This window comes from Python bivittatus, unplaced genomic scaffold (assembly GCF_059951505.1).
Source record: "Python bivittatus isolate LINGU-HERP-01145 unplaced genomic scaffold, Pbiv_v1 ctg000670_np1212, whole genome shotgun sequence".
In the NCBI taxonomy this organism is placed as follows: Eukaryota; Metazoa; Chordata; class Lepidosauria; order Squamata; family Pythonidae; genus Python; species Python bivittatus.
This window is the reverse complement of record NW_028277094.1, coordinates 6,900,228-6,918,014: the sequence shown is the minus strand read 5'-3', so window position 1 is coordinate 6,918,014 and position 17,787 is coordinate 6,900,228. Positions and strand designations below refer to the sequence as shown.

The 17,787-nt window shown below is 42.1% G+C and overlaps 1 protein-coding gene across 2 annotated transcripts in view; it reads left to right on the top strand.

Moving 5' to 3' along the window:
* The first annotated feature begins 2,387 nt into the window (after positions 1–2,387).
* Positions 2,388–17,787, top strand: part of STAG2 (STAG2 cohesin complex component) — a 47,816-nt gene continuing 32,416 nt past the window's right edge. Inside the window, exon 1 of one of the 2 annotated variants that reach the window (XM_007423631.4) lies at positions 2,388–2,828. The gene's annotated coding sequence lies outside the window, so the exon portion shown is untranslated. Of the gene's footprint in view, positions 2,829–3,418; positions 3,555–17,787 lie in introns of those variants that run through there. The other variant, XM_088151745.1, reaches the window with a different exon arrangement.

Sequence of the window (17,787 nt, the reverse complement as noted above, 5' to 3'; positions counted from 1 at the left end):
GCTGTTCCAGCACCTCCTGTCTTTAGAGGCCGAAAGGTGAGTCCGTTTCGAACTGGCCGTCCCACCTGGATCTGGATTTCATGCCAAACTAATAAAATGCATATAAAAAGACAGGGCTACAATGTCTAACAATACTCCATGCGAGAGGATTATAGTTTAACAATATAGCTGATTGCTAGTTACTGTAACGTGGTCAAGGTAGTCCAACTCATTTTGGGCATCCTTTTTCTTTTCAGTTCCCCAATCGGTTGATGACGTGTTGTGACCAGCAGCTGAAAAACTGAAGACTTCTGAAGCCCTGTAATTAAATGTGGTGTAAAGTTACAACTCTTGTTTTGTAACCTGACACTTTACTTTCAGGAATTCAGTGGGTGGCCATAACAAGCAAGCTGGCACAGCCTTGCAGGAACCGAAGCTGAACGTGGCGTTCTCCTTTAGGCCACCAGCTTACAACTCAGTCAGTTATGGGTTACGCTATTTAACTAGCTACGACAACACCAAACTTTTAACAGGAGCCCAGTTTGCAAAGTGAGGCCAGGATCCTTCCGCAGGGACTGAGTTGAAGCAACCACCAAAGCAGATTCTAGTCAGGATGCATTTCTGCCAAAGCAACCCAGTGGGATTTTATTTATTAGAAAAAGAGGTATACGGCCACCCATTTTATACAATAGAACCCTGAGTGGCTAACCACCGTCAAACCCCAATAAATATGTGAAGAAATAAAAACCAGCCCCCTCCCCAAGGTATCTCCTTCCAGTTGAGTTTGACTTCTAGGGTCTTTCAGAAGAGGGGCTTGTCGTTTTCTGTGAACAGGGCAAAAGTGGTTTGCTGTTGCCACATTCTGTGAAGCTTATTCCCCAGTGTCCCTCATCCAGGTCTGACCCTTACGTTTTTCATATCACACACCATGATCATGAAGGTGGTTTTCCCCGGGTGAGGCTCACCCATTGCTCTCCAGGTGTGCTGACCCCTGCGATTTCCCCAAATGCAGGAAACTCGACTGCATAATTTTATTCCCCGATGCCTCTCATCCAGGTTGGACCCTTATATTTTTCATATCTCCCAAAGTCCATCAGATGTAGTCCCCTTGTTGGCCCAAAAGGCTGCATCTTCTTCAACTTGAGCTGGCCACTTGATAACTTAGTCTTGCCATTGCTTTCTTCAAACAGGGTTTTTTTTTTTGTTATTTTGGCCAACAGTCCCCTGATTTCCTGGTGGAAATCCTTTTTTTTTTAATAGTAATTTTATTAAAAATTACAACTGCAACAAGAAAAACGAATACAAACTAAAGAAAAAAGAAAAAAATAGAAGGTGCAGAAAAAATAGAGAAAGAAATAGAAAAAAATAATAAAAATAAAATGTATAAAGAAATGACTTCCCTCTTTATCACAATTATTATAAACAATTTTAGTAACCTATCATCTTCTCTTAAAATACAACAAATGATTTCTTCTTCCCATATCCCATCCCTTATCTATAAACAAATCCTTAAAGCCTCCTCATTTCAATCCTGGAGTCAGCAAAAATCCATTAGCGCTTTCCAGAGATAACAACCTACCTATTTTAACCTTGACCAAACAAGCCAACTTTATCTTCCTTCCTTTTACTGCTAACAGTCTTGATCTTCCTGGTGGAACTCAGTCCCGTGATTTCCTGGTGGTCTCCTCTCCAAGAACATAGGCACTATCAGCCGGCTGAGTTTTTGAGATTCAGCAAGGTTAGCCACCTGCTGCACCTAAGAACAGGCTGGGGGATTTCCTCTGGAGCAGTGTTGCTCAATCCCTGGCAGTTTCATAAGTGTGGACTTCAACTCCCAGAATTCCCCAGCCAGCACGGCTGGCTGGGGAATTCTGGGAGTTGAAGTCCACAGATCTGAAAGTTGCCAAGGTTGAGAAACGCTGCTCTGGAATAACCAAGCCTTTGATTGCTGCAGCTGCTTCCAAAGCTACTCTGGGGCTTCCTGCCAAACAGGCGCACCTAAAACGCTCCCCTCCCCTCCTTCCCCCTCCCCTGCAGTCTTAGGGGGCGAGCCCCGACGGCACGAGCAGCGCCCCGCCGCCCTCCCTCGGGCGCTACGTGCCGCTCGTCGCTTCCTACGCGCTCGCAGGGGGAACAGGCATGGGCGGGACCTTTAGGGCCGATGACGTCACAGCGGGAGGAGGGCGGGGCGATGGCGGGGGCCCAGCCGAAAGCGGAGAGGAGAGCGCATGCGCGGCACCTTGTTTACCCCGTTCTCCGCCAGCCCGGACGGAGCACAAGGGGCCGTTCTGCCGATCGAGCGCGCGCGCGCTCTCCCTCTCCCCCGCTCTGCATTCCTCAGTCCTCCCAGCAGGTGCCGCTCTAGGCCCAGCCGAACGTGGCGAGCTCTGTGGCCGCCAGGTGGCGCCTGCGCCCTCCATTCCCTCGCCAGCCGCCGAGCTGCGAACACCCCAAACAATCCCCAGCGCCGCCGCCGAATTGAATCTTCCACCCGCCTCGCTCCCCCGCACGCGGACACACCGGGAGACCCCCCCTCCGCCCTCCACTCTAGTAGGCCTCGCTTCTCCCCCCCAGTCCTCCGCCGGCCTTTTGGATTATTTCCCGCCGAGCGGGCCTCGGGCCGAGTTGTCGGCCTTGGAAGTGTGTGAGGGAAAAGGAAGCAGCAGCAGCAGCAGCGAGAGGGAGAGATCTCGCGGCCTCGCTCTCGGGAAGGCAAGAAAGAAAGCCAGAAGGCCGGAAGGTCGACGACGGAGGCGCTGAAGGGCGGGGGAAAAAGGCGCGCGGAGCCGAGCGGACCCGGAGGCGCCAGGCCAGGCCGGCCAGGCCGCACCAGCCCGGGCGACACGGAGGTAAGTTGGACGGTGGCGTCGAAGCTTCGGGAAGTTGGGGGCGGGGGCGCCTCTCCCCCACGGGAAGCGGGCCGCGAGGACGGGCGTCCTCCGCCCGGGCGGCGGGGCTGTTTTCGGCGCGGCTCCCTCCGGGCCTCGGCGCGGGGGGAGGCGGGAAGCGGGAGGAAGGGGGAGGGAGAGCCGTAGCGCAGGCAAGATGGAGGACGCGGGCCGAGCGCGGCCGGGAGGAAGGCGCCCCCGGGCCGCAGCCGGGCCTTCCCCGGCGGGGGCGGTGCCGAGGGGCCCCTGGCCGGTCCCCCGAAGGACGAGCCCCCTCCCGCCGCTGGCCTCCCTCGCGCCCGCCCTTCCTCCCGCTCGCTCTGGCCCCGCCTGCCGGGAGAGGCCTAGGCCCCGCCGCTGCTCGCAGATAAAATGGAGACTCGCCCCCCCCCACTTCGGGGGAGGAAGAGAAATAAAAGCGGGGCGCCGCGCGAGTCGCGGGGCAGGGAGCCTCGGCCTCCCCGCCGGCCCGCGCCTGCGCCCTCCCCGGGTGCGTGGGACTGTGTGCGGGGAGGGGAGCGTTCGGAGAGCCCTAAGCGCGTCCGCCGAGGACGGGCGCCCCCGGCCGCGGGAGCAGGCCGGCGGGAGACACGCGCTCCGGAGGGAGACGTGTGCCGCGCGCGCGGGCCGGGCATCCCCACGCTCGCGCCTGGACGCGGAGGGGGCAAAAGGGGAAGCTGCGATGGCGTGAGTCGTAGGAAGGGGAGGGGGGCCGCCCAACTCTCTTCCTCCTCCCCCCCCGCGGTCCGGCAGAGGAGGCTGCTCGGCCCCCGGCGGGCGGGCGGGCGAGGGTCCCGACTTGGGGTTGCTTCGGGGCCTCTGACAGCCTCAGGCGGGGAAAGAGTTGTTTTTGTCTCCCCGCTCCCCTCCAAGGGGGGCTGGGAGCCGGGGGCAACGTCGCCCGCTCGTAGAGGGCCTTCCGAGGAATAAACGCTGCGAGCCCGTGCCCCTGTGTTGCCCTGCCAGGGGACGAGGAGGCGGAGGCGGAGGCGGCCTTTTCGTTTTCAGCGGAGGATCGCGGCGCGGGCCGACGCGGCTTTTCCTTTGCTTTGCTTTCCCTTCCCTCCTGCTGGCTCTGCGGGAGGGACGGGGGCTGTCTCTTCTCTGGAGCGGGACCTTTGCCCGAGCTTCAGCCCCATCTGCCGGGTTAATTACCCCGACAGTTGGGGGAACTTGGGAGCGGGCAACTCCCGGCCCGCTTCCTTCTCCGCTGCTTAAGATACAAAAGAACGGGCAGGCTGGCCTCCCGAGCGGGTTGCCTGGGCAGTTGCGCGAATTCTGCCGGGTTTCACGCGCCTGGATCGTAGCCTTGGACACGTCGCCTCCCCTTCCCTCTCGTCTGTTGATGGTGGCCGGTTTCATGGGGGGGGGGAGACCCTTGGCCTGGGTACTTTTTGATGTCCGTGCGCTGCTGGGTGCCCCGCTGGGTCGCTGCCGGGTGGGAGGGGAGGGGGGCGGAAGCAGGCTGTTTCAAGGTTTGGGACTCCCCCCCCTTTTGGCGCCAGTTTTGTTTTAGATACTCGTTTATCGTCCCCCCTCCTGCGCGCAGTCCAGCCGAGCTCTTACCCAGGTAGGAATTGGCCGAGCTTTTCCCAGGCAAGTTTCCTCTCCCTTCCAGGGGAGGGGAGGGGGCCTTTTGACATTTTTGGTGACTTCAAGCTTGTAGGTGGGAGATGAAAGCAGGCGGGGGGCAAAGCAAGAAGCCTGCTTCGGGTTCAGGCTGGCTGCCTGGCCGATTTCTTTGGCTTTGAGGATGGGCGGGGGGTTCCTCCCTTGGACTTGAGCTCGCGCGCCCAGTTTCTGAAACGCCGTGGCTCCGCCGGCTTGCCCCCCCCCCGGTAGTTTCCCAGGGATCCCTTTCAGGACAAACGGGGAGCAGAGGCCTCGGCTGCCTCAGCTGGCGGCCGGCCTAGGACCTAGAGTCTGGGTTCCCGTGGGTGTCCAAAAGCTCGGCCCCCGAGGCTCTCCACGCCATGGCTGCAGTCCTTATTCGGCTGTTCCTGTCCCAGAGTGGGGGGCGAAAAGGAGGCGGCGCCTTGGGCTGCCACACCCCATGTTTGTTTCCTTCTCGCCGAGGCCTGGCTCGGTGGGTTACCGGCTCCGGTGCCGTTCCCCTTCGAGGTTCTGGCGGGGTTTGCGCGGATGCCTCGCCTGTCCGCATTTCCTTGTTGGAGCTTTTCTCTTGTTGGAAAGAGACTTCTCTCTCCCCCTCTCCCTCTCCCTCTCCCTCTCCGCCAGCCCGCGGGGAGGGTGGGGAATCAGGTTACCGAAGTGCGTCACACACTCTTCTTGATGATGGGGCCTACTCAGCAGCCGCCTGGGTTTCTTTCTCCCTCCCTCCCCTCTCCTCTTCTGGATTGGTCAGCTTCGCTGGCAGCACGCATCAAGTCCTCCTCGCTTAGGAAAGGGGGCAGCGGGTTTAAATGCACTTGAGAAGGGGGCCTAGGATTCACACCCGTCGGTGGGCTTTGAACGTCTCTCGTGGCAGGACGTTCGGGTTATTGGTAAATGTGCGGATGTTAATGTTTAATTTTGGGGACACTTGTTTTAAGAAGCAGCATATCATCTCGGAGGACACCAAACAAAGTTCTTGCTGAGGCCTGTGGGGTGGAATTTTTAAAAGACTTACCACTAAAGATGCTGGGTCTCAGTCTCAAATATGACCTACTTTTAAGATTATGCTGTGCATGGCTCTTTTTCTTTGCCACCCTGCACAGTTTTGGTGCCTTTTTTCTAAAATTACAAATACGCTGTAAGGAAAAGGTTCGCCATCTGTCAAGAACAAGGCTATGCTTTAGATTATGTAACAAGAATATTGAAAACTTATAAAATATTTGTGCAGTTCTGGAGTATATGCAAACTTCTGTGGAAGTATTTCAATTTTGTGAGTAAAAAGAGAGGCTGATGGATGAAGCATTAAAGATTTAACCATTTATTGCAGCAGTGGACAAGGTGGGATTTGACCCACCATATCAGACTGGCATTTAAGGTGCCAGTAGGTTGAATTGTTTTTTTCTGGTAGAAGTAGCATGCCTAGTTTTTCCAAGGAACAACCAACAAGGAATAAAATTGCCAGTGATGTATTTTCTCTCTCCAACACATCCCTTTTCATGGGTATTAGAAGAAGAAACTCTTGTGAAAGTTTTTATCTGAATATCCTTAGTGGTATAAACTAAATTTTGCTTAGGATGTTGATGCATAAATATAATCAATCCTAGTTACAATATTTTACCCTGCCCCAGAAAAATATAAGAATCTTAGCACCACTTGTTGCCCTCCATTTTTTTTTAACTAGTATGCGGAAACCAGTTATGATTTGGAAGTTATGCTTGTGTTTTGTTTTTTTCCAATAAAGGAATACAACCATTTAATTCTTGAAAAATATTGGTGATTAAATTTAAATTATGCTGTGTTTGCCCAATGAATCTGTTACTTTGCATATCCCAATATACGTGGTACCTTTGATGGGAAATAATGACTGAGATCATCAGAATGAGCAATTTAGTTGAATTTTTCCCCTGTAAATTCATTGCAGAATCACGTGCTGATGGATGTGTGATTGGAATATTTTTTTCAAGTGTGAGAGTTACTATGCTGGTTAATAGAACTGGTTCTGTATTCTTATTTCCTTTTTCTCCTTGTTTTTAAAAATAAAGTCTTCTCTTCCTCCAAACAGCTATGGGAATTTTATCCCAGTCTTTATTTCAAAATCACATGTGGTAGGGTTATGAATACAGATCTGCATAGTCTAATATCAAAATGACAAGATGAGCTATTGAATCATTCCCATTTGAGCAGAATGGTTCCGATTTGGTGAAATAGAGTTAGGTTGTGAAGGATACAAATGTGTACTGGCTTGGAGGTAGGACTGTGAGAATTTAGGCAGTTTTATTCATTCATAAGAAAATAAGCAATATTTGTATCAGCTGTCAGTTATTTTCCTTTGGCAGCTTTGATATATGGACACAAACTTGGGATATGCGGGTTCTAAGAAAATATTTTTCTCTTAGAGAATGTTGTGTTGCTGGTCTGTTTCTGGAAGTGTGGGAGTGACTTTTAAAAATACATATATTTTAAAACATTTTTCTTTTCTCACACTCATATCTTTCAATTTATTTGAACTTGCAGTCAGCTGTAGCTCACATATATTATATCCCTGGAAAATGTTATTTCTTTTACATATAAGATGTTAAGTTCAGTGTACACTTAATTTCATGTTCCAAAGAGAGCTCTGTAACATTAGCAATGTGAAAAAAATTGATTTTCTTTTGTTTTTCTTTTAAATAGAAATTGCAACATGCAACTTCCCTGCTCATCTTATACACCTGTGTGTGTGTGTGGGGGGGGGGTTGTTACAAAATATAAACTATAAACCAATTCTTATTTCTTGCACATTCAGGTGCATATCTGACATGATTTTTTGTGTGGTAAGAAAGAAAAAAATTGAAGCTACTGGGATCTTTTTATTTTTTGTTTTTTTTCCCCAGACCATTTCTATATCTTGTAAAAGCTAAGCTTATATATCTTGCTATTATTGAAACTTTTTTTCCATCTTCTGCCAAAAGTATTTTTTTTCTCAGATTTGACACCAATCTGGGTCATTCAGATTACCTAATTTTGTGAATTATCATTTAAATAATTTACCTTGGAAAGTAAGAATTGTCCCCATTAATAGTTATTCACAGGCAAGTGAATAGGTTCCTGATTCACTAGCTTTTTTTTTTTTTTTTTTTTTAAGTAGTACCAATTTAGTAGTTTCCAGAATAAGGACTGTTTACAGATAAGCATTTCATGTGAATGTGAGATATAATAGCCAAGAGTAGATAATGTATATTTGACAGTTGCTCTTTACTAACCACATTTACCTTGCATTTTCTGAATTGTTTGATTTTTTTGTAGAAAGCATATTTCATTCCTCAAATTCATAACTTTCTATTTAGAAATCATTCCTATTATTCCTTGTATAGATAAACACTTAATATTGGAAGTTCTTTCATAGTTCCAAGTCAGATCCTCCCAGTTATAAATTTATTATGCCATATCATTTCACCCTATTAGGATTGGGTCACTTGCTAAAGTGATGTGGCTACTCTGGCCATTTAGCTACAGACTTGAGCAGAAATAGGCCCTCTGTTATACTGTTAATCTGCTTTATCAGTTTAAGTGACCCATTCACATAACAGATGTTTATATATTTTATAATCTTCTCAACATTTCACGAGTTTGCTTACAGGAATGGGTTGCTGAAGTTTAGAATTATTATTTGAGTCAAAGGGTTTTTTTTTTGCATCCATATCTAAATAGTTTATTTTGCCTTGATTTATTATGTTCACTTAGACCTGCTTGAACAATTTTATTATGACCTTCTTGGCAGCACTTCGGGCCTCTAAAGAGTTCTTTGGTAGATTTATAGACAGTATTTGCCCTTGCTAGAAATCCCTGGTTTAATTTCTTCTTCAGTGAAGAAGTTGGTGGAACATTGTTAGGTGGAGAAAGGATTGACAAACCATACTTAGTTCTCTCTTATCCTAAAGTTCTTGGACCAACAGTGGTTACCTTCCGGGTTGTATGATTGATGACCTAACCACTTCTGAATGTTTATTGTATGGAAATTTGAATAGAGAACACTCTGTTGATTCCACTGCACCCCTGCAACTCATATAGACTACCTGTTAGCTTTTATGGGAGTGAATTTGGTACACTTTGCTCCTGCTTCCACAATTTTGAGAGTTTTTCCATTTGTTATATTTAGAGTGCTGTACGCCAATCTGTAGGGACCAGGGTTTTCCCTAGCTGAATGTCAAGTTGAAGAAAGTTTTTCTAGATTCTGCGCCTATTCATTATAGCCCTAAACCAATTCTACCTCTGTGGCTTCTTCTTTCTGAAATCCCATTAGTGCTTAGGTCTCTTTCAAGTGACTTGCATAAAAAAGAAATTGTAAACTCTAACATTTCTAAACAATTATTTGTGCATGATTATGAAATAAAACAATATATTCCTTTTCTAGAACAGGGTAGGTGATCTTTATGTCAGATGGTATCTTTTTTACTCTGTTTGCATGGAGTGCATGTGCAGATACACAAACAAATCTCCTTCTGTCTTTTTCCTCAGTACAATAGTATTTGCCTGCAGCCCATCTTCAGATACCTAACTGTCAGGGTATTGGGAATAGCATGGTATGGGGTATAAAAATACTTCCATGGGCCATATGGTGTCCAATATTCCTACTGAAGGGTTTATCTAGCATGGAATTGTAAACTCTGTAGCGTCTGCTGTTCAGATCCATTGGAGGATGGTAAGGTGGGACAGCTAGATCAGTGAATTATTGATTCTGCCTCATCCATACTTTGTAGTCTTCCTTCCCCAAACTTAACCCTGATAATCTCTTTGGGCTCAGCAGGGTTTTCCCCCATCATTGACCTAATGTTTTGCTTTCAGAAAAGCTGAATTGATAGTCACATATTTTTTGATAGAAATGAAAATGAGATTTGGCCTTAGAAGACTGAAGAAACAGAATATCTTAAATGTATCTGTGATTAAAAACCAGTGTTTGCCCCCTCCCTTCCCCAAGAGAAAGAAGAAACAATGATAGGAATTCCTATAGCTGTAGTTAATATGAACAAGAAAATTCCATAGTAGAAAATATGATGAGTAATTCTAGAATTCTTTGTAAGTATGACTGTTGTCAAATTCTGTGTCTTGAAAACTATCTGGATTTAACCTAGTAATTTTTTGATCCCTTTTAATCTATTTCTTCTAGTTTACATGCATGTGTGTATACTTAAGAAATTTCTGATGTATATTGAAATCCCATTTGTGTACCTTTTAGATTCCATACAGGTGTGCACTCACTCAAGTTGCTATAATTATGTATTTCAGTGTTGATTTCTAAATATTTGAATTTAATTTTTATATGGTATATAGTATACATGGAAACAAAAAGAATTGTCCTTATTCTCCCTGCTCTGAAGTAGTTTATCTAATTACCATGCAATTCTATGTACAATATGTTAAGAAATCATATAACTTTTAGGAAACTTTGTTTAGAACTCCATCCTGAGGAGATAATTAGGAAAGATTATTCTCAATTCTGAGAATAACAACATTTGTTTGTATCCAAAAAGTATAAAAATTAAAGTATATGGAGTTGCAGTATTTTATATAACATGTATTGTACTTACATACATCTGGAATGTTTGGTGATATTTTGCTTCCTGCAAAGCTGTAGGTATCCATTGGACCTAGCAAGCAAATTGTTAAAGGCAGGGTGTGTGTTAGTTGGCAAGTGATGTATGATTCATAGAAGCTGGTGCCTTTCAGATGGGTTAAGAAAACCTACAGGAAATGGAAATCAGTGCTTTCATTCGCAGAGCCCATGCAGTTTTTTATTGTCTTGCTGGCTACTGCTGAGCCCCCCCCCCCGCCCCCCAAGCAAATGCATAGGGCTAGTAATAATTGTAAGAACTTCATTTGTCCTTGCATGTTTGTTTCATATCCTATCCTTTAGTCTGAAAGGCGCCCTGAGCAACTTAACAATAAAATGCACATGGTCCCTGCTCTGATATATAAATCTAAAGTGTTGTGACACAAAAGGAAAAGGAGATGAGAGGGAGAAGAAAAACAGTTTGAAATTTAAAAGAAATTCTTGCTGCAGAGCAGGTCAGTTGTTTTGAGGTTGGTATGTTGATGTATAAATGCTTGTGGACTATTGAATAAAAAAATTAAGAAATGTTTAAGAAAAAGACTGTAAGATAAAGATACAGTGTAATGAACGTTGGTTCCTATAAACATGAACCCCTTTGATTTTTGTAGTTGTCTTTTTCTTGTGTAAGTACAGTATTAAAATTATAAACAGAATTGTTATGGTTTGAAATAAGCTACACATTTCTATATCTGGAAAATTACTGTTGATGCTACTCCAACATGAATATGTGGGAAATCTTTCATGATGATTTACAAATTTTGTACATCCTGTAAATGTAATTCTGTTTAAGGTTTGAATTAATATTTCTGGTTTTGGGAACTCTACATACAATACAAAGTCTCACTGTTTGGGAGAATCCGGGACCAGATAACTGGTTATTAATGGTATATACTGAGAGTAATCGTATGGCTTTACTAATTGTACATATGAAAGTTAATGTTCCCACAAGTAGACCAATATCATGGAGCTAAAGACAGTATCATGTCTTTTTAAAATCATAATCACTGGAAGATGCATTTTTGTGCACTCCCTTAATTGACATGCCATACTGCATTTTCCGCACAAGCAGGCATTATATTGCTAACTGAAATACTGTAGTAGAGAATACTAACGTTTGGGGGTACGAAGCAAGACTTTTAATAAAATAACTAGGTTTTAACCAATGGTAACATATTAGAAATGCATATCTTCACTAATATTTGTATGAGAATTGCTCTAAATACAAGTGTTATAGAGTTGAAACTATAGTTTTCACTTTTACAAAAGGGTAGCTTTAAGATATTGATTTAAAAAGAATTCTCTGCATTTAAACATGTCTCAAATACAGCTTAGCTTTCTTTTAGTAGTCATTGAAATTATTGTTAATGTCTAAAAAGCATTATGTCTACAATTTCTTAATTCTTTGCTGCACTTTTTTTTTTTTAATATTCAGACACCTATTTAGTTCACTGGTATATAGCTACCATGGCTAGGAGCAATTAATTGCCTATTAATGGTCCATGGAGTAAGGCAAGACTGCATGAGGCAAAAACAAAGTAGGTGGCATTGACCAGAAAAATGAGGAAGGGCCATAATTCAGGGGCAGTGCTTTGGACAAATGTTCCTAGAGTCAGTCCTTGACAGCTATAGGTAAAGCTTTGAAAAACTGCCATTAATAACTCCGGAAAGCCATTTCTGGTGAAAAATATCAAGCTAGATGGGTCTGTGGTTTCATGCTATATAAGACGGCTTTATGTGTCCATTTATCAGGAAACCGATGTGCCTTGCAGGCTGATATTCCAAGGTTCAGTCATAAACCTCACCAGAAAGACCTCTGCCTGAAAGTCAGGAAAGCTGTTGCCCATCAAAGTTGACAGTACTGAATTTGCTGAAGGTGTGGCCTGACTTGCTATAAGAAAGATGCTGTTTTCATATGCTGTCTCCACTCACATATGCTCTGATTAGAACAGGCCATTATGGCCATCGCCCATAGTGGCTGAGACTGATGGCCATTGCAGTTCTATAACTTTATTTTAAATACACATATGTGCATAGGCAAATGCATTACAGCAGAGTGAAACAGCTTGATAGCTATATCTGCACTCTAACATGTAGACAGGCATACTATTTCTAATAATGATAGCAGAGAAATATTGAAAGATGGAGATTGTGGAAATGATAATTTTGATTATGAATCTAAAATACATAAAAAGCCTCAAGCTAATCGAGATAACATAAGAACACTTGTATAAAATAGGTACAGCAGAAATTAAATTGATCAATTATTATTAAATTACTGCAGAATCACATGCAATTCAGGGGGTAAAAAGTCTCTAAATGGTAATAAAACCATCACAGCCATTGGTCACAAAATATCTGGAGGGCACAGAATTACCCCTGATTCAAAGAACAGACCTGCCCAGAAAAGTTGAAATAAATAAAGAAAAATAAGTTGAGCCTTGTATATTACATGATCAGAGCATTGTTGTGGTTATAACAAGATCTCTCAAATTTGGAGCCATTGTGGACTTGATCCTGATACATAATGGGATGGAAGCTGGATCTTGGATTCTGATATAGCAGTGGTTCTCCTACCATCAAAGCATACCAGCTCCTATTTGTAAGTATTATTAAAGGGTAGAATAGTGTGATAGTTCTACACCTGCATGTACAGGAATGCGGAGATAACCTTGATAAAGGACTACAGGACTCATTAAGGGAGGGGAAACAAGGACTCAGTCCTAGGAAAGAGGAAAGTATGAGGAACTGAAAATAACCGTGCCTTGATTCTGTTCGTTAGATGAGGGAGCAAAGGAAAACTCTGGCAGACTTTGAATATTGTGCTGTATCTTGAAACAATAAAGTACCATTCCTGTAATCCTTATGGTGTCTGTTTTTCAACCTGGTCTACCTCAGAGGGTTGGCATTATAAGACCTTTTTAAACTTGTGTACATAGTTCCAGAACAGTTAGGTCTGTATGGACACCAATGTTGCATTGTGTTACTGTATGTTTTAGTTTTCTCCTGTGTTTGCTGTTTATTTCTATCTGTGGGATTGTCTAGTTCTTAATTTGTGTTTTCTACCTGATTTTAGCTCTATTTAATATATTGATTCCAATGAATTCATCATCTGTGGGAAGCTACATGGTGATTGTGAACAATGAGATAACTAATAGTGTCTGTTCATACCTCTGCACTATATTGGAATGCGATATGTAAATGGTCTCTTAGTAGAAACCCTATATTAGTAGGTTAATACTGGGCTGTCATATCTCATCTGTATTGTAGAAAATTTCTCTATATCCATAGGTGTTGCTCTCTGGATTTTCAGAAAAATGTGACAATAGAGATTGCTCAGTTTGAATGATAACATTGAACAATTACTTTCTACATATAATTTCTAGCTTATTTATTGCAACCAATTTCCACAGTTCTTCCCCACCGCCTTTTTTCACCTAACGGACAGCAAGCAAATTAACAATCTTTCTATTGAAAAACAAGCACGTTAGGACAGATGGCTTCCTCCTGCACTAGAACTTCAGCTAGGAGACCAAAGTTACACATGCTTCTCCAACACAGAACGTATGCAGGTAGCCAGGATTGGGTATATGGATTCTTTTCAGAGCATCTATAATACTACTGATCCAGCATTTGGGAAAGTGTAAGAGATAGGGACTGTACTCAGTCCTTTCCCCCCATTGCTTAAAAAGGTGTTCTTTGTGCTCAGTCCTCATTATTGAAAAGGAGACTTGTCCTTAAGTGATTTTGGGTGCCATTGTTGCTAATAGGGCTGTGCATGATTTGAAAGGAGCTCTTTGGGGTTTGCATGAGTGTAGCGCCTCCTGTTAAACCAACATTTTTCAGGCTTCTGCACAGAGTTTTGCATTAACTTTAATAACTGGATTCTTTAAAGTAATATACTTCCTTTTTTTTAGGCTTGTATGGAAGCCTGAAAAAAGGTGGGCTGCCGAAATAAGTACCAGGGAGATGCTGTGATTGTTGTGTTGTAAAGTCTTTTGCAATATGTGTGCAGTTCTCATTGCTAAACACAGAAAGTTTGGGAAGGCAGTATACAAAAGACAAGTATACAAGTAGACAACTGTAGATAAAATCAATGGATGTAGAAGATACATATATTTAATTGAAATTAAGTTGCTAATGAGGTATAAGCATTAGAATGGAAACATTTGGCTGTTGTGATGGGCTTCGGAATTAGTGTAAAATGAATGTTCATACAATTTTGTCTTAAATCGTGTTTGATCATTAGCTATTACTTAATCCTTAGTTAAGTATCATTCAAGTTAATGATTAAAATATACATAGTGTTTAAGTTTCATTTTGTTACACACACTAAAACATTGCATTTTCTCCAGGGAAGGTAGGGTAGTATATGAAATTCGGGGCATTTCAGCACCTTTGGGTTAATGCAGTTATGAGAACAAGACATCGTTCTCCCACAACGGGGTTGACAGTGAGTTGTGTAGTTGAAAGGAAACCTGAGCTTGCCTGTCCTAGATCCCAGTCCAAATGTAAAATGTTCATCTTTAAAATAAAATCAACAGCTACTTAAAAAATCTTACAAAAATTGAAAATAATCAAGGTAATACCATTTTTAAACAGCCACCCAGTGAGCAACTTGAGAAGTACGGGTTTATTAGTCTAAATTCTGTCCTGGAAAATGGAAAATCTGTTGGGCAAGTAATCATGCCCCTTGTTACTCTTAGTGTATTTTGTATGAATAGTGACAAACATGGTCAGTTTGCTTCAGAGTACTGGATTCTAGGCGCAAACTATGGATAGCTAAAACCATTGTGCTCTGCTTAGTTTAAGATTCTCAGATGATCCATTGTTGGATTCCAAATGGTGGGTTATGTAAAGTTTTGATTCATAGAATAAACCGTTGATTTAACAAAGTTGTTTTTAAGAATAAAATCACTCTGTCAATAGCTATTGAAAATCAATTTTTGGGGGGCTAGTATTCACTGGTATGCATATGGTTAATAAATTTCACATAACCCCAAAGAACATGCGCTGTTAATTTTTTAGTTTAAATTGCAGTGCAGTCTTAGACCAAAATAAGTACTGTTTAAAGGATAGGGTTTAAATAAACAATAAATGTATAAAACTATTTGTTTGATGCCTAAAATTAATCATTATTAAAAGAAGAGCACAGCTTTTATAGCTTTAAAAAACAGTGTGGTCAGAGACCAGAATGACTAAAGATAACCCAGGGAGCAGTTAGAATGTTTACTGACATCTAAAAGTGAACTAGAAAAAAAGTTGGAAAGTGAGTAGACTGGTGAATTGATTTATCATCAGACTCTGATGAAAGGCGTTGCAGGCTTACTGGGAACCTAATCAAGGTAGCCCTGTTAAGGGATGAAGGTACAATTTTTTGGTACAAATCTACTTGGTTCAGTTAAAGTTTGGTAAATTAGGGAAATCTTAATTCCTGGTTGCCTGTAATTTGTGGATCTCATGCATTGTGGCCAGACCAGGGAAATAATATATTTTGATCCAAATTGTAATAGGCCGGGAATAATAAATTTATCAAAACTATCAGATTACATATTAACATTACATAATTTCTGGTGTCGGGTGATTTGAATGCATATGGTTGGATATAATTCCTCTTTGAAATAATGTATGCACTGTAAAGTATATTTAGTTTGGAACAACAGCAAAAAGTATTGATATGTATTTGTAATTTTTCAAAGTTATTCAGCAATTTTCAGTCACTGATAGAATTTCTGATGGTACCATATATGCCATATACAACATAAGCATTTATTCATATTTTTGTTTCTGCCCATTTGATCACCTTCTCATGTGGCAGTAAACATATAGTCTATTCAGATTGTTGGCACTCCTTTGTGTGTGTGTGTATAATATTTATTATATATTTACATATATATGTGTGTGTGTGTGTGTGTGTGTATATATATATATATATATATATATATATATATATTGAAGTAAACATCATAAAACATCTTATGAAATCTCTGAACAATTACCACAAATCCATCATAATCCAAAGCATCAAAAAACTATAAAAATTAAAGTGGCAGCCTTGTGTCACTATAAAATAGAAACTTCACAGATTATGAGAAGCCTGTCTAAACAAAACAGTGTTGACAGCCTTTTGGAATATTTGGGCTGTTTTGCCGCACTGTAGAGTAGTTTCAAGTTCTAATTGGTTTTCTTCCAAGAATTAGCAACAGAACTAGTTGCAATTAACTTGCTGTAAAATCATTTGGCATTTGTTAACCTCCATATTTTTTTCCTCTTAGTTTGTGAGACAATAGAAATATTAAATATCTAAGAGGAAACTTCCTGATCAAAAAATGTGTCTACAAAAGTTTGTATTTTGTGAACCCATATGCAATTTGTGGACCTCAGCAATTGCTTAAGATGGAATGGGGGTGGGGGTGGTTAAGTTGGAGGTTCCCAGAAAAAAGGAGGGAAGAAAATTAATGCAACACACAATCAAAAGTACATGTGTAGAACATCTGGGAATTCATGTATTTGTATATATATTATGCATGCCTGATAGCCAAGTGTTTGCATATTTGGCAGAATAAGTGACATAGCTAATGCATGAGTAGAAGTCTTGATTCATCCATTGTTTTGTAGAAAACTGAATTCCAAAGTTCCATGTTGTGGATTTTAGTTGAAAACAAGACTGAGGTATATGATTGTGAAATCTGGTATGTGTGTTTCCTGTATAAAGCGACATATAATTTTCCTGATTTTTCTAAAACTTGATTATTAGATGAAGATAATACTTCACTTACATTTTCTAGTTCACACTCTTTAGTTAATATAAAATGTGAAGTAAGACATGACTATTACAATCTATGGATACTTTTCAGGTTCACAATTGTATGATTACAGGCTGAAATTAGATAATTTTCATGATAAAACAAATGTTAGGGTTTCAAAAACTTGCCTTAATTTAGCTTTGGTAAATTATACCCTGCATCTTCAAAATCCTAATACCTTTGGATATTAAGTTAAACCTCAGTTGTATTTTTTTAAAAAATAAAACTTTGCTTGGGTTCTCACTTGTTTAGGATTCCTCCTTCAACATGGTAAGATCAGGATTAGGAATCTTGTAGATAATTAGATACAGTAAAATGGAAATTTAATCTTGTTAACTGTCCCCTCCCCACTCTAGGAGAAGGGAGAGTGGAACTTCTTATAAGCTGTCTTGTGGGTAAAGCATGGAGCATACCAATCAGCTACTTTGTGTAAATAACTCCCACGTGAACTTCCACCCTTTTATTGTCAACAGCATTAATCATCATGTAGTAGTATAAGTGCATCCATGTTGCCCATAGCTAACTCAAAACACGTCCTTGTTTTTAACAACGCCCTTACTCATGATACGTGAGCAGGAGTTTCAGTGCAGAGTGGTGAATGGAATTCCATGCCGGTGAAAATGACCGAAGGAAAACTCCATCCCGTCCTACTGTTCAGCAGCCTTGTGAGCACCCCTGCTAGACAAAGAGGAAGGAAAGCCTCTTTCCTGCAACCAGCTGGCAAAGAATATAGGGATGGCTTTGAATCTGTCTTGCAGACTGGAATCAGTGCTAAAGTTGTTTAAAGTTAACCATGAATAGCTTGGGTAAAAGTAATGATTTGTGAGAATATTATTTGATGGGCTTTGATTTAGTCAATAGATGACAGTGCTATCTGTACGTTAGGTGAGATCCTTCTTGTAATTATTCACCT